At 46.5% G+C, this 24,689-nt stretch overlaps 19 non-coding genes across 19 annotated transcripts; 9 read left to right on the forward strand and 10 right to left on the reverse strand.

The window, feature by feature from the left end:
• Window positions 1–6,898: 6,898 nt before the first annotated feature.
• trnad-guc (transfer RNA aspartic acid (anticodon GUC)) lies at window positions 6,899–6,970 on the reverse strand. Its single transcript has one exon. It is a non-coding gene; the product is annotated as a tRNA-Asp (tRNA).
• Window positions 6,971–8,431: 1,461 nt separating this feature from the next.
• Window positions 8,432–8,502, forward strand: trnag-gcc (transfer RNA glycine (anticodon GCC)). The gene has a single exon. It is a non-coding gene; the product is annotated as a tRNA-Gly (tRNA).
• A 397-nt stretch (window positions 8,503–8,899) lies between these two features.
• Window positions 8,900–8,971, reverse strand: trnad-guc (transfer RNA aspartic acid (anticodon GUC)). The gene has a single exon. It is a non-coding gene; the product is annotated as a tRNA-Asp (tRNA).
• A 1,469-nt stretch (window positions 8,972–10,440) lies between these two features.
• trnag-gcc (transfer RNA glycine (anticodon GCC)) lies at window positions 10,441–10,511 on the forward strand. The gene has a single exon. It is a non-coding gene; the product is annotated as a tRNA-Gly (tRNA).
• A 397-nt stretch (window positions 10,512–10,908) lies between these two features.
• trnad-guc (transfer RNA aspartic acid (anticodon GUC)) lies at window positions 10,909–10,980 on the reverse strand. Its single transcript has one exon. It is a non-coding gene; the product is annotated as a tRNA-Asp (tRNA).
• A 933-nt stretch (window positions 10,981–11,913) lies between these two features.
• trnad-guc (transfer RNA aspartic acid (anticodon GUC)) lies at window positions 11,914–11,985 on the reverse strand. The gene has a single exon. It is a non-coding gene; the product is annotated as a tRNA-Asp (tRNA).
• Window positions 11,986–12,449: 464 nt separating this feature from the next.
• trnag-gcc (transfer RNA glycine (anticodon GCC)) lies at window positions 12,450–12,520 on the forward strand. The gene has a single exon. It is a non-coding gene; the product is annotated as a tRNA-Gly (tRNA).
• Window positions 12,521–13,454: 934 nt separating this feature from the next.
• trnag-gcc (transfer RNA glycine (anticodon GCC)) lies at window positions 13,455–13,525 on the forward strand. The gene has a single exon. It is a non-coding gene; the product is annotated as a tRNA-Gly (tRNA).
• A 397-nt stretch (window positions 13,526–13,922) lies between these two features.
• Window positions 13,923–13,994, reverse strand: trnad-guc (transfer RNA aspartic acid (anticodon GUC)). Its single transcript has one exon. It is a non-coding gene; the product is annotated as a tRNA-Asp (tRNA).
• Window positions 13,995–15,463: 1,469 nt separating this feature from the next.
• trnag-gcc (transfer RNA glycine (anticodon GCC)) lies at window positions 15,464–15,534 on the forward strand. Its single transcript has one exon. It is a non-coding gene; the product is annotated as a tRNA-Gly (tRNA).
• Window positions 15,535–15,931: 397 nt separating this feature from the next.
• On the reverse strand, window positions 15,932–16,003 carry trnad-guc (transfer RNA aspartic acid (anticodon GUC)). Its single transcript has one exon. It is a non-coding gene; the product is annotated as a tRNA-Asp (tRNA).
• Window positions 16,004–16,936: 933 nt separating this feature from the next.
• On the reverse strand, window positions 16,937–17,008 carry trnad-guc (transfer RNA aspartic acid (anticodon GUC)). Its single transcript has one exon. It is a non-coding gene; the product is annotated as a tRNA-Asp (tRNA).
• Window positions 17,009–17,473: 465 nt separating this feature from the next.
• Window positions 17,474–17,544, forward strand: trnag-gcc (transfer RNA glycine (anticodon GCC)). The gene has a single exon. It is a non-coding gene; the product is annotated as a tRNA-Gly (tRNA).
• A 397-nt stretch (window positions 17,545–17,941) lies between these two features.
• trnad-guc (transfer RNA aspartic acid (anticodon GUC)) lies at window positions 17,942–18,013 on the reverse strand. The gene has a single exon. It is a non-coding gene; the product is annotated as a tRNA-Asp (tRNA).
• Window positions 18,014–18,946: 933 nt separating this feature from the next.
• On the reverse strand, window positions 18,947–19,018 carry trnad-guc (transfer RNA aspartic acid (anticodon GUC)). The gene has a single exon. It is a non-coding gene; the product is annotated as a tRNA-Asp (tRNA).
• Window positions 19,019–19,482: 464 nt separating this feature from the next.
• On the forward strand, window positions 19,483–19,553 carry trnag-gcc (transfer RNA glycine (anticodon GCC)). The gene has a single exon. It is a non-coding gene; the product is annotated as a tRNA-Gly (tRNA).
• Window positions 19,554–20,487: 934 nt separating this feature from the next.
• On the forward strand, window positions 20,488–20,558 carry trnag-gcc (transfer RNA glycine (anticodon GCC)). The gene has a single exon. It is a non-coding gene; the product is annotated as a tRNA-Gly (tRNA).
• A 3,416-nt stretch (window positions 20,559–23,974) lies between these two features.
• trnad-guc (transfer RNA aspartic acid (anticodon GUC)) lies at window positions 23,975–24,046 on the reverse strand. Its single transcript has one exon. It is a non-coding gene; the product is annotated as a tRNA-Asp (tRNA).
• A 465-nt stretch (window positions 24,047–24,511) lies between these two features.
• trnag-gcc (transfer RNA glycine (anticodon GCC)) lies at window positions 24,512–24,582 on the forward strand. Its single transcript has one exon. It is a non-coding gene; the product is annotated as a tRNA-Gly (tRNA).
• Window positions 24,583–24,689: the final 107 nt, after the last annotated feature.

A 24,689-nucleotide genomic window follows, 5' to 3' on the forward strand; every position in this document is an offset into this window, starting at 1 on the left:
ACAGGTGGAAACGTGAGTCTGACCAATTCATTTCTGGGGGCACATTTTCTTGAGCTAACAAGCGTTGGTGTTTCATTGGTAGAATTACCTGTCATGCATGAAGCCCTGGTCTGCAACATTGGAAAGTATCTGGGCTGCATTGTAGTGCACCTGCTGCTGAATCTCTGGCTGATTGCAGGCAAAGGTATAAGGCTGGGTCATTTGCGTGACCAAAATAAATTGGCTCTTTTCGTTCGGACTGAGTTAAACCAAGAATCTTCACATTCCTGGTTTCATGCATGGCCAATGGATACTGACCACTGTACTAATGAGGGGCTGCGGTGTTCTAGTATTTCTTAAAGTGAGCAAGCACTATGAGTCCTGCAGGTGGAAATGTGTCTCGAGAAGATTTTGTGAGCCAAAGTGACACTAATAGCGAGCTTTGGTGGTTCGGTGGTAGAATTCTTGCCTGCCACGCGGGAGGACCGGGTTTGATTCACGGCCAATGCAGTGCATAATTATTATGAATTCTTAAAACGCAACTTAAACACAGTGTGTGAATGGTCACATCTCATGGAACATCAAACTGAGCGGGCGAACCTAACTTAACAGATCGTCTGAAATAAATAGTTCTTGACGACAGTGATTTCACTTTTCGTAAGGTGACCTCAAAACTCCCTTCAGAAGTGGGACTCAAACCCATACTTCCAGACGAGACTGTGACCTGATCGCAGCACCTTAGACCGGCCATCCTGACACAAACTAAAAAGTGTACCAGAGTGAACAGTGGGTTCAATTTCGTTAAACTTGTCAAGTTATCAATGGCCTCGTCTTGCCCACAGACACCTCAAATAACGCCAGGTTGAATGTGTTCGGCACTGTGGGTAAATACCCCTAACTCCCCATCGGGGAATTGAACCCCGGTCTCCCACGTGACAGGCGGGGATACTGACCACTATACTAACGAGGAACTCTGTGTATATACGTTCCTCAACACGTCCAAGAACTTTGAAGACTACAGGTGGAAACGTGAGTCTGACCAATTCATTTCTGGGGGCACATTTTCTTGAGCTAACAAGCGTTGGTGTTTCATTGGTAGAATTACCTGTCATGCATGAAGCCCTGGTCTGCAACATTGGAAAGTATCTGGGCTGCATTGTAGTGCACCTGCTGCTGAATCTCTGGCTGATTGCAGGCAAAGGTATAAGGCTGGGTCATTTGCGTGACCAAAATAAATTGGCTCTTTTCGTTCGGACTGAGTTAAACCAAGAATCTTCACATTCCTGGTTTCATGCATGGCCAATGGATACTGACCACTGTACTAATGAGGGGCTGTGGTGTTCTAGTATTTCTTAAAGTGAGCAAGCACTATGAGTCCTGCAGGTGGAAATGTGTCTTGAGAGGATTTTGTGAGCCAAAGTGGGACTAAAAGCGAGCATTGGTGGTTCAATGGTAGAATTCTCGCCTGCCTCGCGCGAGGCCCGGGTTCGATTCCCGGCCAATGCAGTGCATAATTATTATGAATTCTTAAAACGCAACTTAAACACAGTGTGTGAATGGTCACATCTCATGGAACATCAAACTGAGCGGGCGAACCTAACTTAACAGATCGTCTGAAATAAATAGTTCTTGACGACAGTGATTTCACTTTTCGTAAGGTGACCTCAAAACTCCCTTCAGAAGTGGGACTCAAACCCACACTTCCAGACGAGACTGTGACCTGATCGCAGCACCTTAGACCGGCCATCCTGACACAAACTAAAAAGTGTCCCAGAGTGAATAGTGGGTGCAATTTCGTTAAACTTGTCAAGTTATCAATGGCCTCGTCTTGCCCACAGACACCTCATGCATCTCAAATAACGCCAGGTTGAATGTGTTCGGCACTGTGGGTAAAATTCCCTAACTCCCCGTCGGGGAATTGAACCCCGGTCTCCCGCGTGACAAGCGGGGATACTGACCACTATACTAACGAGGAACTCTGTGTATATACGTTCCTCAACACGTCCAAGAACTTTGAAGACTACAGGTGGAAACGTGAGTCTGACCAATTCATTTCTGGGGGCACATTTTCTTGAGCTAACAAGCGTTGGTGTTTCATTGGTAGAATTACCTGTCATGCATGAAGCCCTGGTCTGCAACATTGGAAAGTATCTGGGCTGCATTGTAGTGCACCTGCTGCTGAATCTCTGGCTGATTGCAGGCAAAGGTATAAGGCTGGGTCATTTGCGTGACCAAAATAAATTGGCTCTTTTCGTTCGGACTGAGTTAAACCAAGAATCTTCACATTCCTGGTTTCATGCATGGCCAATGGATACTGACCACTGTACTAATGAGGGGCTGTGGTGTTCTAGTATTTCTTAAAGTGAGCAAGCACTATGAGTCCTGCAGGTGGAAATGTGTCTTGAGAGGATTTTGTGAGCCAAAGTGGGACTAAAAGCGAGCATTGGTGGTTCAATGGTAGAATTCTCGCCTGCCTCGCGCGAGGCCCGGGTTCGATTCCCGGCCAATGCAGTGCATAATTATTATGAATTCTTAAAACGCAACTTAAACACAGTGTGTGAATGGTCACATCTCATGGAACATCAAACTGAGCGGGCGAACCTAACTTAACAGATCGTCTGAAATAAATAGTTCTTGACGACAGTGATTTCACTTTTCGTAAGGTGACCTCAAAACTCCCTTCAGAAGTGGGACTCAAACCCACACTTCCAGACGAGACTGTGACCTGATCGCAGCACCTTAGACCGGCCATCCTGACACAAACTAAAAAGTGTCCCAGAGTGAATAGTGGGTGCAATTTCGTTAAACTTGTCAAGTTATCAATGGCCTCGTCTTGCCCACAGACACCTCATGCATCTCAAATAACGCCAGGTTGAATGTGTTCGGCACTGTGGGTAAAATTCCCTTACTCCCCGTCGGGGAATTGAACCCCGGTCTCCCGCGTGACAAGCGGGGATACTGACCACTATACTAACGAGGAACTCTGTGAATATACGTTCCTCAACACGTCCAAGAACTATGAAGACTACAGGTGGAAACGTGAGTCTGACCAATTCATTTCTGGGGGCACAACTTCTTGAGCTAACAAGCGTTGGTGTTTCATTGGTAGAATTACCTGTCATGCATGAAGCCCTGGTCTGCAACATTGGAAAGTATCTGGGCTGCATTGTAGTGCACCTGCTGCTGAATCTCTGGCTGATTGCAGGCAAAGGTATAAGGCTGGGTCATTTGCGTGACCAAAACAAATTGGCTCTTTTCGTTCGGACTGAGTTAAACCAAGAATCTTCACATTCCTGGTTTCATGCATGGCCAATGGATACTGACCACTGTACTAATGAGGGGCTGCGGTGTTCTAGTATTTCTTAAAGTGAGCAAGCACTATGAGTCCTGCAGGTGGAAATGTGTCTCGAGAAGATTTTGTGAGCCAAAGTGACACTAATAGCGAGCTTTGGTGGTTCGGTGGTAGAATTCTTGCCTGCCACGCGGGAGGACCGGGTTTGATTCACGGCCAATGCAGTGCATAATTATTATGAATTCTTAAAACGCAACTTAAACACAGTGTGTGAATGGTCACATCTCATGGAACATCAAACTGAGCGGGCGAACCTAACTTAACAGATCGTCTGAAATAAATAGTTCTTGACGACAGTGATTTCACTTTTCGTAAGGTGACCTCAAAACTCCCTTCAGAAGTGGGACTCAAACCCATACTTCCAGACGAGACTGTGACCTGATCGCAGCACCTTAGACCGGCCATCCTGACACAAACTAAAAAGTGTACCAGAGTGAACAGTGGGTTCAATTTCGTTAAACTTGTCAAGTTATCAATGGCCTCGTCTTGCCCACAGACACCTCAAATAACGCCAGGTTGAATGTGTTCGGCACTGTGGGTAAATACCCCTAACTCCCCATCGGGGAATTGAACCCCGGTCTCCCACGTGACAGGCGGGGATACTGACCACTATACTAACGAGGAACTCTTTGTATATACGTTCCTCAACACGTCCAAGAACTTTGAAGACTACAGGTGGAAACGTGAGTCTGACCAATTCATTTCTGGGGGCACATTTTCTTGAGCTAACAAGCGTTGGTGTTTCATTGGTAGAATTACCTGTCATGCATGAAGCCCTGGTCTGCAACATTGGAAAGTATCTGGGCTGCATTGTAGTGCACCTGCTGCTGAATCTCTGGCTGATTGCAGGCAAAGGTATAAGGCTGGGTCATTTGCGTGACCAAAACAAATTGAGTCTTTTCGTTCGGACTGAGTTAAACCAAGAATCTTCACATTCCTGGTTTCATGCATGGCCAATGGATACTGACCACTGTACTAATGAGGGGCTGTGGTGTTCTAGTATTTCTTATAGTGAGCAAGCACTATGAGTCCTGCAGGTGGAAATGTGTCTTGAGAGGATTTTGTGAGCCAAAGTGGGACTAAAAGCGAGCATTGGTGGTTCAATGGTAGAATTCTCGCCTGCCTCGCGCGAGGCCCGGGTTCGATTCCCGGCCAATGCAGTGCATAATTATTATGAATTCTTAAAACGCAACTTAAACACAGTGTGTGAATGGTCACATCTCATGGAACATCAAACTGAGCGGGCGAACCTAACTTAACAGATCGTCTGAAATAAATAGTTCTTGACGACAGTGATTTCACTTTTCGTAAGGTGACCTCAAAACTCCCTTCAGAAGTGGGACTCAAACCCACACTTCCAGACGAGACTGTGACCTGATCGCAGCACCTTAGACCGGCCATCCTGACACAAACTAAAAAGTGTCCCAGAGTGAATAGTGGGTGCAATTTCGTTAAACTTGTCAAGTTATCAATGGCCTCGTCTTGCCCACAGACACCTCATGCATCTCAAATAACGCCAGGTTGAATGTGTTCGGCACTGTGGGTAAAATTCCCTAACTCCCCGTCGGGGAATTGAACCCCGGTCTCCCGCGTGACAAGCGGGGATACTGACCACTATACTAACGAGGAACTCTGTGTATATACGTTCCTCAACACGTCCAAGAACTTTGAAGACTACAGGTGGAAACGTGAGTCTGACCAATTCATTTCTGGGGGCACATTTTCTTGAGCTAACAAGCGTTGGTGTTTCATTGGTAGAATTACCTGTCATGCATGAAGCCCTGGTCTGCAACATTGGAAAGTATCTGGGCTGCATTGTAGTGCACCTGCTGCTGAATCTCTGGCTGATTGCAGGCAAAGGTATAAGGCTGGGTCATTTGCGTGACCAAAATAAATTGGCTCTTTTCGTTCGGACTGAGTTAAACCAAGAATCTTCACATTCCTGGTTTCATGCATGGCCAATGGATACTGACCACTGTACTAATGAGGGGCTGTGGTGTTCTAGTATTTCTTAAAGTGAGCAAGCACTATGAGTCCTGCAGGTGGAAATGTGTCTTGAGAGGATTTTGTGAGCCAAAGTGGGACTAAAAGCGAGCATTGGTGGTTCAATGGTAGAATTCTCGCCTGCCTCGCGCGAGGCCCGGGTTCGATTCCCGGCCAATGCAGTGCATAATTATTATGAATTCTTAAAACGCAACTTAAACACAGTGTGTGAATGGTCACATCTCATGGAACATCAAACTGAGCGGGCGAACCTAACTTAACAGATCGTCTGAAATAAATAGTTCTTGACGACAGTGATTTCACTTTTCGTAAGGTGACCTCAAAACTCCCTTCAGAAGTGGGACTCAAACCCACACTTCCAGACGAGACTGTGACCTGATCGCAGCACCTTAGACCGGCCATCCTGACACAAACTAAAAAGTGTCCCAGAGTGAATAGTGGGTGCAATTTCGTTAAACTTGTCAAGTTATCAATGGCCTCGTCTTGCCCACAGACACCTCATGCATCTCAAATAACGCCAGGTTGAATGTGTTCGGCACTGTGGGTAAAATTCCCTAACTCCCCGTCGGGGAATTGAACCCCGGTCTCCCGCGTGACAAGCGGGGATACTGACCACTATACTAACGAGGAACTCTGTGTATATACGTTCCTCAACACGTCCAAGAACTTTGAAGACTACAGGTGGAAACGCGAGTCTGACCAATTCATTTCTGGGGGCACATTTTCTTGAGCTAACAAGCGTTGGTGTTTCATTGGTAGAATTACCTGTCATGCATGAAGCCCTGGTCTGCAACATTGGAAAGTATCTGGGCTGCATTGTAGTGCACCTGCTGCTGAATCTCTGGCTGATTGCAGGCAAAGGTATAAGGCTGGGTCATTTGCGTGACCAAAAAAAATTGAGTCTTTTCGTTCGGACTGAGTTAAACCAAGAATCTTCACATTCCTGGTTTCATGCATGGCCAATGGATACTTACCACTGTACTAATGAGGGGCTGTGGTGTTCTAGTATTTCTTATAGTGAGCAAGCACTATGAGTCCTGCAGGTGGAAATGTGTCTTGAGAGGATTTTGTGAGCCAAAGTGGGACTAAAAGCGAGAATTGGTGGTTCAGTGGTAGAATTCTCGCCTGCCACGCGGGAGGCCCGGGTTCGATTCCCGGCCAATGCAGTGCACAATTATTATGAATTCTTAAAACGCAACTTAAACACAGTGTGTGAATGGTCACATCTCATGGAACATCAAACTGAGCGGGCGAACCTAACTTAACAGATCGTCTGAAATAAATAGTTCTTGACGACAGTGATTTCACTTTTCGTAAGGTGACCTCAAAACTCCCTTCAGAAGTGGGACTCAAACCCACACTTCCAGACGAGACTGTGACCTGATCGCAGCACCTTAGACCGGCCATCCTGACACAAACTAAAAAGTGTCCCAGAGTGAATAGTGGGTGCAATTTCGTTAAACTTGTCAAGTTATCAATGGCCTCGTCTTGCCCACAGACATCTCATGCATCTCAAATAACGCCAGGTTGAATGTGTTCGGCACTGTGGGTAAAATTCCCTTACTCCCCGTCGGGGAATTGAACCCCGGTCTCCCGCGTGACAGGCGGGGATACTGACCACTATACTAACGAGGAACTCTGTGAATATACGTTCCTCAACACGTCCAAGAACTATGAAGACTACAGGTGGAAACGTGAGTCTGACCAATTCATTTCTGGGGGCACAACTTCTTGAGCTAACAAGCGTTGGTGTTTCATTGGTAGAATTACCTGTCATGCATGAAGCCCTGGTCTGCAACATTGGAAAGTATCTGGGCTGCATTGTAGTGCACCTGCTGCTGAATCTCTGGCTGATTGCAGGCAAAGGTATAAGGCTGGGTCATTTGCGTGACCAAAACAAATTGGCTCTTTTCGTTCGGACTGAGTTAAACCAAGAATCTTCACATTCCTGGTTTCATGCATGGCCAATGGATACTGACCACTGTACTAATGAGGGGCTGCGGTGTTCTAGTATTTCTTAAAGTGAGCAAGCACTATGAGTCCTGCAGGTGGAAATGTGTCTCGAGAAGATTTTGTGAGCCAAAGTGACACTAATAGCGAGCTTTGGTGGTTCGGTGGTAGAATTCTTGCCTGCCACGCGGGAGGACCGGGTTTGATTCACGGCCAATGCAGTGCATAATTATTATGAATTCTTAAAACGCAACTTAAACACAGTGTGTGAATGGTCACATCTCATGGAACATCAAACTGAGCGGGCGAACCTAACTTAACAGATCGTCTGAAATAAATAGTTCTTGACGACAGTGATTTCACTTTTCGTAAGGTGACCTCAAAACTCCCTTCAGAAGTGGGACTCAAACCCATACTTCCAGACGAGACTGTGACCTGATCGCAGCACCTTAGACCGGCCATCCTGACACAAACTAAAAAGTGTACCAGAGTGAACAGTGGGTTCAATTTCGTTAAACTTGTCAAGTTATCAATGGCCTCGTCTTGCCCACAGACACCTCAAATAACGCCAGGTTGAATGTGTTCGGCACTGTGGGTAAAATTCCCTTACTCCCCGACTGCGAATTGAACCCCGGTCTCCAGCGTGACAGGCGGGGATACTGACCACTATACTAACGAGGAACTCTGTGAATATACGTTCCTCAACACGTCCAAGAACTATGAAGACTACAGGTGGAAACGTGAGTCTGACCAATTCATTTCTGGGGTCACAACTTCTTGAGCTAACAAGCGTTGGTGTTTCATTGGTAGAATTACCTGTCATGCATGAAGCCCTGGTCTGCAACATTGGAAAGTATCTGGGCTGCATTGTAGTGCACCTGCTGCTGAATCTCTGGCTGATTGCAGGCAAAGGTATAAGGCTGGGTCATTTGCGTGACCAAAACAAATTGGCTCTTTTCGTTCGGACTGAGTTAAACCAAGAATCTTCACATTCCTGGTTTCATGCATGGCCAATGGATACTGACCACTGTACTAATGAGGGGCTGCGGTGTTCTAGTATTTCTTAAAGTGAGCAAGCACTATGAGTCCTGCAGGTGGAAATGTGTCTTGAGAGGATTTTGTGAGCCAAAGTGGGACTAAAAGCGAGCATTGGTGGTTCAGTGGTAGAATTCTCGCCTGCCACGCGGGAGGCCCGGGTTCGATTCCCGGCCAATGCAGTGCATAATTATTATGAATTCTTAAAACGCAACTTAAACACAGTGTGTGAATGGTCACATCTCATGGAACATCAAACTGAGCGGGCGAACCTAACTTAACAGATCGTCTGAAATAAATAGTTCTTGACGACAGTGATTTCACTTTTCGTAAGGTGACCTCAAAACTCCCTTCAGAAGTGGGACTCAAACCCACACTTCCAGACGAGACTGTGACCTGATCGCAGCACCTTAGACCGGCCATCCTGACACAAACTAAAAAGTGTCCCAGAGTGAATAGTGGGTGCAATTTCGTTAAACTTGTCAAGTTATCAATGGCCTCGTCTTGCCCACAGACACCTCATGCATCTCAAATAACGCCAGGTTGAATGTGTTCGGCACTGTGGGTAAAATTCCCTAACTCCCCGTCGGGGAATTGAACCCCGGTCTCCCGCGTGACAGGCGGGGATACTGACCACTATACTAACGAGGAACACTGTGTATATACGTTCCTCAACACGTCCAAGAACTTTGAAGACTACAGGTGGAAACGTGAGTCTGACCAATTCATTTCTGGGGGCACATTTTTTGAGCTAACAAGCGTTGGTGTTTCATTGGTAGAATTACCTGTCATGCATGAAGCCCTGGTCTGCAACATTGGAAAGTATCTGGGCTGCATTGTAGTGCACCTGCTGCTGAATCTCTGGCTGATTGCAGGCAAAGGTATAAGGCTGGGTCATTTGCGTGACCAAAATAAATTGGCTCTTTTCGTTCGGACTGAGTTAAACCAAGAATCTTCACATTCCTGGTTTCATGCATGGCCAATGGATACTGACCACTGTACGAATGAGGGGCTGTGGTGTTCTAGTATTTCTTATAGTGAGCAAGTACTATGAGTCCTGCAGGTGGAAATGTGTCTTGAGAGGATTTTGTGAGCCAAAGTGGGACAAAAAGCGAGCATTGGTGGTTCAGTGGTAGAATTCTCGCCTGCCACGCGGGAGGCCCGGGTTCGATTCCCGGTCAATGCAGTGCATAATTATTATGAATTCTTAAAACGCAACTTAAACACAGTGTGTGAATGGTCACATCTCACGGAACATCAAACTGAGCGGGCGAACCTAACTTAACAGATCGTCTGAAATAAATAGTTCTTGACGACAGTGATTTCACTTTTCGTAAGGTGACCTCAAAACTCCCTTCAGAAGTGGGACTCAAACCCACACTTCCAGACGAGACTGTGACCTGATCGCAGCACCTTAGACCGGCCATCCTGACACAAACTAAAAAGTGTCCCAGAGTGAATAGTGGGTGCAATTTCGTTAAACTTGTCAAGTTATCAATGGCCTCGTCTTGCCCACAGACACCTCATGCATCTCAAATAACGCCAGGTTGAATGTGTTCGGCACTGTGGGTAAAATTCCCTTACTCCCCGACTGCGAATTGAACCCCGGTCTCCCGCGTGACAGGCGGGGATACTGACCACTATACTAACGAGGAACTCTGTGAATATACGTTCCTCAACACGTCCAAGAACTATGAAGACTACAGGTGGAAACGTGAGTCTGACCAATTCATTTCTGGGGTCACAACTTCTTGAGCTAACAAGCGTTGGTGTTTCATTGGTAGAATTACCTGTCATGCATGAAGCCCTGGTCTGCAACATTGGAAAGTATCTGGGCTGCATTGTAGTGCACCTGCTGCTGAATCTCTGGCTGATTGCAGGCAAAGGTATAAGGCTGGGTCATTTGCGTGACCAAAACAAATTGGCTCTTTTCGTTCGGACTGAGTTAAACCAAGAATCTTCACATTCCTGGTTTCATGCATGGCCAATGGATACTGACCACTGTACTAATGAGGGGCTGCGGTGTTCTAGTATTTCTTAAAGTGAGCAAGCACTATGAGTCCTGCAGGTGGAAATGTGTCTTGAGAGGATTTTGTGAGCCAAAGTGGGACTAAAAGCGAGCATTGGTGGTTCAGTGGTAGAATTCTCGCCTGCCACGCGGGAGGCCCGGGTTCGATTCCCGGCCAATGCAGTGCATAATTATTATGAATTCTTAAAACGCAACTTAAACACAGTGTGTGAATGGTCACATCTCATGGAACATCAAACTGAGCGGGCGAACCTAACTTAACAGATCGTCTGAAATAAATAGTTCTTGACGACAGTGATTTCACTTTTCGTAAGGTGACCTCAAAACTCCCTTCAGAAGTGGGACTCAAACCCACACTTCCAGACGAGACTGTGACCTGATCGCAGCACCTTAGACCGGCCATCCTGACACAAACTAAAAAGTGTCCCAGAGTGAATAGTGGGTGCAATTTCGTTAAACTTGTCAAGTTATCAATGGCCTCGTCTTGCCCACAGACACCTCATGCATCTCAAATAACGCCAGGTTGAATGTGTTCGGCACTGTGGGTAAAATTCCCTTACTCCCCGTCGGGGAATTGAACCCCGGTCTCCCGCGTGACAGGCGGGGATACTGACCACTATACTAACGAGGAACTCTGTAAATATACGTTCCTCAACACGTCCAAGAACTATGAAGACTACAGGTGGAAACGTGAGTCTGACCAATTCATTTCTGGGGGCACAACTTCTTGAGCTATCAAGCGTTGGTGTTTCATTGGTAGAATTACCTGTCATGCATGAAGCCCTGGTCTGCAACATTGGAAAGTATCTGGGCTGCATTGTAGTGCACCTGCTGCTGAATCTCTGGCTGATTGCAGGCAAAGGTATAAGGCTGGGTCATTTGCGTGACCAAAACAAATTGGCTCTTTTCGTTCGGACTGAGTTAAACCAAGAATCTTCACATTCCTGGTTTCATGCATGGCCAATGGATACTGACCACTGTACTAATGAGGGGCTGCGGTGTTCTAGTATTTCTTAAAGTGAGCAAGCACTATGAGTCCTGCAGGTGGAAATGTGTCTCGAGAAGATTTTGTGAGCCAAAGTGACACTAATAGCGAGCTTTGGTGGTTCGGTGGTAGAATTCTTGCCTGCCACGCGGGAGGACCGGGTTTGATTCCCGGCCAATGCAGTGCATAATTATTATGAATTCTTAAAACGCAACTTAAACACAGTGTGTGAATGGTCACATCTCATGGAACATCAAACTGAGCGGGCGAACCTAACTTAACAGATCGTCTGAAATAAATAGTTCTTGACGACAGTGATTTCACTTTTCGTAAGGTGACCTCAAAACTCCCTTCAGAAGTGGGACTCAAACCCACACTTCCAGACGAGACTGTGACCTGATCGCAGCACCTTAGACCGGCCATCCTGACACAAACTAAAAAGTGTCCCAGAGTGAATAGTGGGTGCAATTTCGTTAAACTTGTCAAGTTATCAATGGCCTCGTCTTGCCCACAGACACCTCATGCATCTCAAATAACGCCAGGTTGAATGTGTTCGGCACTGTGGGTAAAATTCCCTAACTCCCCGTCGGGGAATTGAACCCCGGTCTCCCGCGTGACAGGCGGGGATACTGACCACTATACTAACGAGGAACACTGTGTATATACGTTCCTCAACACGTCCAAGAACTTTGAAGACTACAGGTGGAAACGTGAGTCTGACCAATTCATTTCTGGGGGCACATTTTTTGAGCTAACAAGCGTTGGTGTTTCATTGGTAGAATTACCTGTCATGCATGAAGCCCTGGTCTGCAACATTGGAAAGTATCTGGGCTGCATTGTAGTGCACCTGCTGCTGAATCTCTGGCTGATTGCAGGCAAAGGTATAAGGCTGGGTCATTTGCGTGACCAAAATAAATTGGCTCTTTTCGTTCGGACTGAGTTAAACCAAGAATCTTCACATTCCTGGTTTCATGCATGGCCAATGGATACTGACCACTGTACGAATGAGGGGCTGTGGTGTTCTAGTATTTCTTATAGTGAGCAAGCACTATGAGTCCTGCAGGTGGAAATGTGTCTTGAGAGGATTTTGTGAGCCAAAGTGGGACTAAAAGCGAGCATTGGTGGTTCAGTGGTAGAATTCTCGCCTGCCACGCGGGAGGCCCGGGTTCGATTCCCGGCCAATGCAGTGCATAATTATTATGAATTCTTAAAACGCAACTTAAACACAGTGTGTGAATGGTCACATCTCACGGAACATCAAACTGAGCGGGCGAACCTAACTTAACAGATCGTCTGAAATAAATAGTTCTTGACGACAGTGATTTCACTTTTCGTAAGGTGACCTCAAAACTCCCTTCAGAAGTGGGACTCAAACCCACACTTCCAGACGAGACTGTGACCTGATCGCAGCACCTTAGACCGGCCATCCTGACACAAACTAAAAAGTGTCCCAGAGTGAATAGTGGGTGCAATTTCGTTAAACTTGTCAAGTTATCAATGGCCTCGTCTTGCCCACAGACACCTCATGCATCTCAAATAACGCCAGGTTGAATGTGTTCGGCACTGTGGGTAAAATTCCCTTACTCCCCGACTGCGAATTGAACCCCGGTCTCCCGCGTGACAGGCGGGGATACTGACCACTATACTAACGAGGAACTCTGTGAATATACGTTCCTCAACACGTCCAAGAACTATGAAGACTACAGGTGGAAACGTGAGTCTGACCAATTCATTTCTGGGGGCACAACTTCTTGAGCTAACAAGCGTTGGTGTTTCATTGGTAGAATTACCTGTCATGCATGAAGCCCTGGTCTGCAACATTGGAAAGTATCTGGGCTGCATTGTAGTGCACCTGCTGCTGAATCTCTGGCTGATTGCAGGCAAAGGTATAAGGCTGGGTCATTTGCGTGACCAAAACAAATTGGCTCTTTTCGTTCGGACTGAGTTAAACCAAGAATCTTCACATTCCTGGTTTCATGCATGGCCAATGGATACTGACCACTGTACTAATGAGGGGCTGCGGTGTTCTAGTATTTCTTAAAGTGAGCAAGCACTATGAGTCCTGCAGGTGGAAATGTGTCTTGAGAGGATTTTGTGAGCCAAAGTGGGACTAAAAGCGAGCATTGGTGGTTCAGTGGTAGAATTCTCGCCTGCCACGCGGGAGGCCCGGGTTCGATTCCCGGCCAATGCAGTGCATAATTATTATGAATTCTTAAAACGCAACTTAAACACAGTGTGTGAATGGTCACATCTCATGGAACATCAAACTGAGCGGGCGAACCTAACTTAACAGATCGTCTGAAATAAATAGTTCTTGACGACAGTGATTTCACTTTTCGTAAGGTGACCTCAAAACTCCCTTCAGAAGTGGGACTCAAACCCACACTTCCAGACGAGACTGTGACCTGATCGCAGCACCTTAGACCGGCCATCCTGACACAAACTAAAAAGTGTCCCAGAGTGAATAGTGGGTGCAATTTCGTTAAACTTGTCAAGTTATCAATGGCCTCGTCTTGCCCACAGACACCTCATGCATCTCAAATAACGCCAGGTTGAATGTGTTCGGCACTGTGGGTAAAATTCCCTTACTCCCCGTCGGGGAATTGAACCCCGGTCTCCCGCGTGACAGGCGGGGATACTGACCACTATACTAACGAGGAACTCTGTAAATATACGTTCCTCAACACGTCCAAGAACTATGAAGACTACAGGTGGAAACGTGAGTCTGACCAATTCATTTCTGGGGGCACAACTTCTTGAGCTATCAAGCGTTGGTGTTTCATTGGTAGAATTACCTGTCATGCATGAAGCCCTGGTCTGCAACATTGGAAAGTATCTGGGCTGCATTGTAGTGCACCTGCTGCTGAATCTCTGGCTGATTGCAGGCAAAGGTATAAGGCTGGGTCATTTGCGTGACCAAAACAAATTGGCTCTTTTCGTTCGGACTGAGTTAAACCAAGAATCTTCACATTCCTGGTTTCATGCATGGCCAATGGATACTGACCACTGTACTAATGAGGGGCTGCGGTGTTCTAGTATTTCTTAAAGTGAGCAAGCACTATGAGTCCTGCAGGTGGAAATGTGTCTCGAGAAGATTTTGTGAGCCAAAGTGACACTAATAGCGAGCTTTGGTGGTTCGGTGGTAGAATTCTTGCCTGCCACGCGGGAGGACCGGGTTTGATTCCCGGCCAATGCAGTGCATAATTATTATGAATTCTTAAAACGCAACTTAAACACAGTGTGTGAATGGTCACATCTCATGGAACATCAAACTGAGCGGGCGAACCTAACTTAACAGATCGTCTGAAATAAATAGTTCTTGACGACAGTGATTTCACTTTTCGTAAGGTGACCTCAAAACTCCCTTCAGAAGTGGGACTCAAACCCACACTTCCAGACGAGACTGTGACCTGATCGCAGCACCTTAGACCGGCCATCCTGACACAAACTAAAAAGTGTCCCAGAGTGAATAGTGGGTGCAATTTCGTTAAACTTGTCAAGTTATCAATGGCCTCGTCTTGCCCACAGACACCTCATGCATCTCAAATAACGCCAGGTTGAATGTGTTCGGCACTGTGGGTAAAATTCCCTAACTCCCCGTCGGGGAATTGAACCCCGGTCTCCCGCGTGACAGGCAGGGATACTGACCACTATACTAACGAGGAACACTGTGTATATACGTTCCTCAACACGTCCAAGAACTTTGAAGACTACAGGTGGAAACGTGAGTCTGACCAATTCATTTCTGGGGGCACATTTTTTGAGCTAACAAGCGTTGGTGTTTCATTGGTAGAATTACCTGTCATGCATGAAGCCCTGGTCTGCAACATTGGAAAGTATCTGGGCTGCATTGTAGTGCACCTGCTGCTGAATCTCTGGCTGATTGCAGGCAAAGGTATAAGGCTGGGTCATTTGCGTGACCAAAATAAATTGGCTCTTTTCGTTCGGACTGAGTTAAACCAAGAATCTTCACATTCCTGGTTTCATGCATGGCCAATGGATACTGACCACTGTACTAATGAGGGGCTGTGGTGTTCTAGTATTTCTTATAGTGAGCAAGCACTATGAGTCCTGCAGGTGGAAATGTGTCTTGAGAGGATTTTGTGAGCCAAAGTGGGACTAAAAGCGAGCATTGGTGGTTCAGTGGTAGAATTCTCGCCTGCCACGCGGGAGGCCCGGGTTCGATTCCCGGCCAATGCAGTGCATAATTATTATGAATTCTTAAAACGCAACTCAAACACAGTGTGTGAATGGTCACATCTCACGGAACATCAAACTGAGCGGGCGAACCTAACTTAACAGATCGTCTGAAATAAATAGTTCTTGACGACAGTGATTTCACTTTTCGTAAGGTGACCTCAAAACTCCCTTCAGAAGTGGGACTCAAACCCACACTTCCAGACGAGACTGTGACCTGATCGCAGCACCTTAGACCGGCCATCCTGACACAAACTAAAAAGTGTCCCAGAGTGAATAGTGGGTGCAATTTCGTTAAACTTGTCAAGTTATCAATGGCCTCGTCTTGCCCACAGACACCTCATGCATCTCAAATAACGCCAGGTTGAATGTGTTCGGCACTGTGGGTAAAATTCCCTTACTCCCCGTCGGGGAATTGAACCCCGGTCTCCCGCGTGACAGGCGGGGATACTGACCACTGTACTAACGAGGAACTCTGTAAATATACGTTCCTCAACACGTCCAAGAACTATGAAGACTACAGGTGGAAACGTGAGTCTGACCAATTCATTTCTGGGGGCACAACTTCTTGAGCTATCAAGCGTTGGTGTTTCATTGGTAGAATTACCTGTCATGCATGAAGCCCTGGTCTGCAACATTGGAAAGTATCTGGGCTGCATTGTAGTGCACCTGCTGCTGAATCTCTGGCTGATTGCAGGCAAAGGTATAAGGCTGGGTCATTTGCGTGACCAAAACAAATTGGCTCTTTTCGTTCGGACTGAGTTAAACCAAGAATCTTCACATTCCTGGTTTCATGCATGGCCAATGGATACTGACCACTGTACTAATGAGGGGCTGCGGTGTTCTAGTATTTCTTAAAGTGAGCAAGCACTATGAGTCCTGCAGGTGGAAATGTGTCTCGAGAAGATTTTGTGAGCCAAAGTGACACTAATAGCGAGCTTTGGTGGTTCGGTGGTAGAATTCTTGCCTGCCACGCGGGAGGACCGGGTTTGATTCCCGGCCAATGCAGTGCATAATTATTATGAATTCTTAAAACGCAACTTAAACACAGTGTGTGAATGGTCACATCTCATGGAACATCAAACTGAGCGGGCGAACCTAACTTAACAGATCGTCTGAAATAAATAGTTCTTGACGACAGTGATTTCACTTTTCGTAAGGTGACCTCAAAACTCCCTTCAGAAGTGGGACTCAAACCCACACTTCCAGACGAGACTGTGACCTGATCGCAGCACCTTAGACCGGCCATCCTGACACAAACTAAAAAGTGTCCCAGAGTGAATAGTGGGTGCAATTTCGTTAAACTTGTCAAGTTATCAATGGCCTCGTCTTGCCCACAGACACCTCATGCATCTCAAATAACGCCAGGTTGAATGTGTTCGGCACTGTGGGTAAAATTCCCTTACTCCCCGTCGGGGAATTGAACCCCGGTCTCCCGCGTGACAGGCGGGGATACTGACCACTATACTAACGAGGAACTCTGTGAATATACGTTCCTCAACACGTCCAAGAACTATGAAGACTACAGGTGGAAACGTGAGTCTGACCAATTCATTTCTGGGGTCACAACTTCTTGAGCTAACAAGCGTTGGTGTTTCATTGGTAGAATTACCTGTCATGCATGAAGCCCTGGTCTGCAACATTGGAAAGTATCTGGGCTGCATTGTAGTGCACCTGCTGCTGAATCTCTGGCTGATTGCAGGCAAAGGTATAAGGCTGGGTCATTTGCGTGACCAAAACAAATTGGCTCTTTTCGTTCGGACTGAGTTAAACCAAGAATCTTCACATTCCTGGTTTCATGCATGGCCAATGGATACTGACCACTGTACTAATGAGGGGCTGCGGTGTTCTAGTATTTCTTAAAGTGAGCAAGCACTATGAGTCCTGCAGGTGGAAATGTGTCTTGAGAGGATTTTGTGAGCCAAAGTGGGACTAAAAGCGAGCATTGGTGGTTCAGTGGTAGAATTCTCGCCTGCCACGCGGGAGGCCCGGGTTCGATTCCCGGCCAATGCAGTGCATAATTATTATGAATTCTTAAAACGCAACTTAAACACAGTGTGTGAATGGTCACATCTCATGGAACATCAAACTGAGCGGGCGAACCTAACTTAACAGATCGTCTGAAATAAATAGTTCTTGACGACAGTGATTTCACTTTTCGTAAGGTGACCTCAAAACTCCCTTCAGAAGTGGGACTCAAACCCACACTTCCAGACGAGACTGTGACCTGATCGCAGCACCTTAGACCGGCCATCCTGACACAAACTAAAAAGTGTCCCAGAGTGAATAGTGGGTGCAATTTCGTTAAACTTGTCAAGTTATCAATGGCCTCGTCTTGCCCACAGACACCTCATGCATCTCAAATAACGCCAGGTTGAATGTGTTCGGCACTGTGGGTAAAATTCCCTTACTCCCCGTCGGGGAATTGAACCCCGGTCTCCCGCGTGACAGGCGGGGATACTGACCACTATACTAACGAGGAACTCTGTAAATATACGTTCCTCAACACGTCCAAGAACTATGAAGACTACAGGTGGAAACGTGAGTCTGACCAATTCATTTCTGGGGGCACAACTTCTTGAGCTATCAAGCGTTGGTGTTTCATTGGTAGAATTACCTGTCATGCATGAAGCCCTGGTCTGCAACATTGGAAAGTATCTGGGCTGCATTGTAGTGCACCTGCTGCTGAATCTCTGGCTGATTGCAGGCAAAGGTATAAGGCTGGGTCATTTGCGTGACCAAAACAAATTGGCTCTTTTCGTTCGGACTGAGTTAAACCAAGAATCTTCACATTCCTGGTTTCATGCATGGCCAATGGATACTGACCACTGTACTAATGAGGGGCTGCGGTGTTCTAGTATTTCTTAAAGTGAGCAAGCACTATGAGTCCTGCAGGTGGAAATGTGTCTCGAGAAGATTTTGTGAGCCAAAGTGACACTAATAGCGAGCTTTGGTGGTTCGGTGGTAGAATTCTTGCCTGCCACGCGGGAGGACCGGGTTTGATTCCCGGCCAATGCAGTGCATAATTATTATGAATTCTTAAAACGCAACTTAAACACAGTGTGTGAATGGTCACATCTCATGGAACATCAAACTGAGCGGGCGAACCTAACTTAACAGATCGTCTGAAATAAATAGTTCTTGACGACAGTGATTTCACTTTTCGTAAGGTGACCTCAAAACTCCCTTCAGAAGTGGGACTCAAACCCACACTTCCAGACGAGACTGTGACCTGATCGCAGCACCTTAGACCGGCCATCCTGACACAAACTAAAAAGTGTCCCAGAGTGAATAGTGGGTGCAATTTCGTTAAACTTGTCAAGTTATCAATGGCCTCGTCTTGCCCACAGACACCTCATGCATCTCAAATAACGCCAGGTTGAATGTGTTCGGCACTGTGGGTAAAATTCCCTAACTCCCCGTCGGGGAATTGAACCCCGGTCTCCCGCGTGACAGGCGGGGATACTGACCACTATACTAACGAGGAACACTGTGTATATACGTTCCTCAACACGTCCAAGAACTTTGAAGACTACAGGTGGAAACGTGAGTCTGACCAATTCATTTCTGGGGGCACATTTTTTGAGCTAACAAGCGTTGGTGTTTCATTGGTAGAATTACCTGTCATGCATGAAGCCCTGGTCTGCAACATTGGAAAGTATCTGGGCTGCATTGTAGTGCACCTGCTGCTGAATCTCTGGCTGATTGCAGGCAAAGGTATAAGGCTGGGTCATTTGCGTGACCAAAATAAATTGGCTCTTTTCGTTCGGACTGAGTTAAACCAAGAATCTTCACATTCCTGGTTTCATGCATGGCCAATGGATACTGACCACTGTACGAATGAGGGGCTGTGGTGTTCTAGTATTTCTTATAGTGAGCAAGCACTATGAGTCCTGCAGGTGGAAATGTGTCTTGAGAGGATTTTGTGAGCCAAAGTGGGACTAAAAGCGAGCATTGGTGGTTCAGTGGTAGAATTCTCGCCTGCCACGCGGGAGGCCCGGGTTCGATTCCCGGCCAATGCAGTGCATAATTATTATGAATTCTTAAAACGCAACTTAAACACAGTGTGTGAATGGTCACATCTCACGGAACATCAAACTGAGCGGGCGAACCTAACTTAACAGATCGTCTGAAATAAATAGTTCTTGACGACAGTGATTTCACTTTTCGTAAGGTGACCTCAAAACTCCCTTCAGAAGTGGGACTCAAACCCACACTTCCAGACGAGACTGTGACCTGATCGCAGCACCTTAGACCGGCCATCCTGACACAAACTAAAAAGTGTCCCAGAGTGAATAGTGGGTGCAATTTCGTTAAACTTGTCAAGTTATCAATGGCCTCGTCTTGCCCACAGACACCTCATGCATCTCAAATAACGCCAGGTTGAATGTGTTCGGCACTGTGGGTAAAATTCCCTTACTCCCCGACTGCGAATTGAACCCCGGTCTCCCGCGTGACAGGCGGGGATACTGACCACTATACTAACGAGGAACTCTGTGAATATACGTTCCTCAACACGTCCAAGAACTATGAAGACTACAGGTGGAAACGTGAGTCTGACCAATTCATTTCTGGGGGCACAACTTCTTGAGCTAACAAGCGTTGGTGTTTCATTGGTAGAATTACCTGTCATGCATGAAGCCCTGGTCTGCAACATTGGAAAGTATCTGGGCTGCATTGTAGTGCACCTGCTGCTGAATCTCTGGCTGATTGCAGGCAAAGGTATAAGGCTGGGTCATTTGCGTGACCAAAACAAATTGGCTCTTTTCGTTCGGACTGAGTTAAACCAAGAATCTTCACATTCCTGGTTTCATGCATGGCCAATGGATACTGACCACTGTACTAATGAGGGGCTGCGGTGTTCTAGTATTTCTTAAAGTGAGCAAGCACTATGAGTCCTGCAGGTGGAAATGTGTCTTGAGAGGATTTTGTGAGCCAAAGTGGGACTAAAAGCGAGCATTGGTGGTTCAGTGGTAGAATTCTCGCCTGCCACGCGGGAGGCCCGGGTTCGATTCCCGGCCAATGCAGTGCATAATTATTATGAATTCTTAAAACGCAACTTAAACACAGTGTGTGAATGGTCACATCTCATGGAACATCAAACTGAGCGGGCGAACCTAACTTAACAGATCGTCTGAAATAAATAGTTCTTGACGACAGTGATTTCACTTTTCGTAAGGTGACCTCAAAACTCCCTTCAGAAGTGGGACTCAAACCCACACTTCCAGACGAGACTGTGACCTGATCGCAGCACCTTAGACCGGCCATCCTGACACAAACTAAAAAGTGTCCCAGAGTGAATAGTGGGTGCAATTTCGTTAAACTTGTCAAGTTATCAATGGCCTCGTCTTGCCCACAGACACCTCATGCATCTCAAATAACGCCAGGTTGAATGTGTTCGGCACTGTGGGTAAAATTCCCTTACTCCCCGACTGCGAATTGAACCCCGGACTCCAGCGTGACAGGCGGGGATACTGACCACTATACTAACGAGGAACTCTGTGAATATACGTTCCTCAACACGTCCAAGAACTATGAAGACTACAGGTGGAAACGTGAGTCTGACCAATTCATTTCTGGGGGCACAACTTCTTGAGCTAACAAGCGTTGGTGTTTCATTGGTAGAATTACCTGTCATGCATGAAGCCCTGGTCTGCAACATTGGAAAGTATCTGGGCTGCATTGTAGTGCACCTGCTGCTGAATCTCTGGCTGATTGCAGGCAAAGGTATAAGGCTGGGTCATTTGCGTGACCAAAACAAATTGGCTCTTTTCGTTCGGACTGAGTTAAACCAAGAATCTTCACATTCCTGGTTTCATGCATGGCCAATGGATACTGACCACTGTACTAATGAGGGGCTGCGGTGTTCTAGTATTTCTTAAAGTGAGCAAGCACTATGAGTCCTGCAGGTGGAAATGTGTCTCGAGAAGATTTTGTGAGCCAAAGTGACACTAATAGCGAGCTTTGGTGGTTCGGTGGTAGAATTCTTGCCTGCCACGCGGGAGGACCGGGTTTGATTCCCGGCCAATGCAGTGCATAATTATTATGAATTCTTAAAACGCAACTTAAACACAGTGTGTGAATGGTCACATCTCATGGAACATCAAACTGAGCGGGCGAACCTAACTTAACAGATCGTCTGAAATAAATAGTTCTCGACGACAGTGATTTCACTTTTCGTAAGGTGACCTCAAAACTCCCTTCAGAAGTGGGACTCAAACCCACACTTCCAGACGAGACTGTGACCTGATCGCAGCACCTTAGACCGGCCATCCTGACACAAACTAAAAAGTGTCCCAGAGTGAATAGTGGGTGCAATTTCGTTAAACTTGTCAAGTTATCAATGGCCTCGTCTTGCCCACAGACACCTCATGCATCTCAAATAACGCCAGGTTGAATGTGTTCGGCACTGTGGGTAAAATTCCCTTACTCCCCGACTGCGAATTGAACCCCGGACTCCAGCGTGACAGGCGGGGATACTGACCACTATACTAACGAGGAACTCTGTGAATATACGTTCCTCAACACGTCCAAGAACTATGAAGACTACAGGTGGAAACGTGAGTCTGACCAATTCATTTCTGGGGGCACAACTTCTTGAGCTAACAAGCGTTGGTGTTTCATTGGTAGAATTACCTGTCATGCATGAAGCCCTGGTCTGCAACATTGGAAAGTATCTGGGCTGCATTGTAGTGCACCTGCTGCTGAATCTCTGGCTGATTGCAGGCAAAGGTATAAGGCTGGGTCATTTGCGTGACCAAAACAAATTGGCTCTTTTCGTTCGGACTGAGTTAAACCAAGAATCTTCACATTCCTGGTTTCATGCATGGCCAATGGATACTGACCACTGTACTAATGAGGGGCTGCGGTGTTCTAGTATTTCTTAAAGTGAGCAAGCACTATGAGTCCTGCAGGTGGAAATGTGTCTCGAGAAGATTTTGTGAGCCAAAGTGACACTAATAGCGAGCTTTGGTGGTTCGGTGGTAGAATTCTTGCCTGCCACGCGGGAGGACCGGGTTTGATTCCCGGCCAATGCAGTGCATAATTATTATGAATTCTTAAAACGCAACTTAAACACAGTGTGTGAATGGTCACATCTCATGGAACATCAAACTGAGCGGGCGAACCTAACTTAACAGATCGTCTGAAATAAATAGTTCTCGACGACAGTGATTTCACTTTTCGTAAGGTGACCTCAAAACTCCCTTCAGAAGTGGGACTCAAACCCACACTTCCAGACGAGACTGTGACCTGATCGCAGCACCTTAGACCGGCCATCCTGACACAAACTAAAAAGTGTCCCAGAGTGAATAGTGGGTGCAATTTCGTTAAACTTGTCAAGTTATCAATGGACTCGTCTTGCCCACAGACACCTCATGCATCTCAAATAACGCCAGGTTGAATGTGTTCGGCACTGTGCGTAAAATTCCCTTACTCCCCGACTGCGAATTGAACCCCGGTCTCCCGCGTGACAGGCTGTGATACTGACCACTATTCTAACGAGGAACTCCGTGAATATACGTTCCTCAACACGTCCAAGAACTTTGAAGACTACAGGTGGAAACGTGAGTCTGACCAATTCATTTCTGGGGGCACATTTTCTTGAGCTAACAAGCGTTGGTGTTTCATTGGTAGAATTACCTGTCATGCATGAAGCCCTGGTCTGCAACATTGGAAAGTATCTGGGCTGCATTGTAGTACACCTGCTGCTGAATCTCTGGCTGATTGCAGGCAAAGGTATAAGGCTGGGTCATTTGCGTGACCAAAATAAATTGGCTCTTTTCGTTCGGACTGAGTTAAACCAAGAATCTTCACATTCCTGGTTTCATGCATGGCCAATGGATACTGACCACTGTACTAATGAGGGGCTGTGGTGTTCTAGTATTTCTTATAGTGAGCAAGCACTATGAGTCCTGCAGGTGGAAATGTGTCTTGAGAGGATTTTGTGAGCCAAAGTGTGACTAAAAGCGAGCATTGGTGGTTCAGTGGTCGAATTCTCGCCTGCCACGCGGGAGGCCCGGGTTCGATTCCCGGCTAATGCAGTGCATAATTATTATGAATTCTTAAAACGCAACTTAAACACAGTTTGTGAATGGTCACATCTCATGGAACATCAAACTGAGCGGGCGAACCTAACTTAACAGATCGTCTGAAATAAATAGTTCTTGACGACAGTGATTTCACTTTTGGTAAGGTGACCTCAAAACTCCCTTCAGAAGTGGGACTCAAACCCACACTTCCAGACGAGACTGCGACCTGATCGCAGCACCTTAGACCGATCGGCCATCCTGACACAAATTAAAAAGTGTACCAGAGTGAATAGTGGGTTCAAATTCGTTAAACTTGTCAAGTTATCAATGGCCTCGTCTTGCCCACAGACACCTCATGCATCTCAAATAACGCCAGGTTGAATGTGTTCGGCACTGTGGGTAAAATTCCCTTACTCCCCGTCGGGGAATTGAACCCCGGTCTCCCGCGTGACAGGCGGGGATACTGACCACTATACTAACGAGGAACTCTGTGAATATATGTTCCTCAACACGTCCAAGAACTATGAAGACTACAGGTGGAAACCTGAGTCTGACCAATTCATTTTTGGGGGCACAACTTCTTGAGCTAACAAGCGTTGGTGTTTCATTGGTAGAATTACCTGTCATGCATGAAGCCCTGGTCTGCAACATTGGAAAGTATCTGGGCTGCATTGTAGTGCACCTGCTGCTGAATCTCTGGCTGATTGCAGGCAAAGGTATAAGGCTGGGTCATTTGCGTGACCAAAACAAATTGAGTCTTTTCGTTCGGACTGAGTTAAACCAAGAATCTTCACATTCCTGGTTTCATGCATGGCCAATGGATACTGACCACTGTACTAATGAGGGGCTGTGGTGTTCTAGTATTTCTTATAGTGAGCAAGCACTATGAGTCCTGCAGGTGGAAATGTGTCTTGAGAGGATTTTGTGAGCCAAAGTGGGACTAAAAGCGAGCATTGGTGGTTCAGTGGTAGAATTCTCGCCTGCCACGCGGGAGGCCCGGGTTCGATTCCCGGCCAATGCAGTGCATAATTATTATGAATTCTTAAAACGCAACTTAAACACAGTGTGTGAATGGTCACATCTCACGGAACATCAAACTGAGCGGGCGAACCTAACTTAACAGATCGT

This window comes from Gadus macrocephalus, chromosome 4, assembly GCF_031168955.1.
Source record: "Gadus macrocephalus chromosome 4, ASM3116895v1".
In the NCBI taxonomy this organism is placed as follows: Eukaryota; Metazoa; Chordata; class Actinopteri; order Gadiformes; family Gadidae; genus Gadus; species Gadus macrocephalus.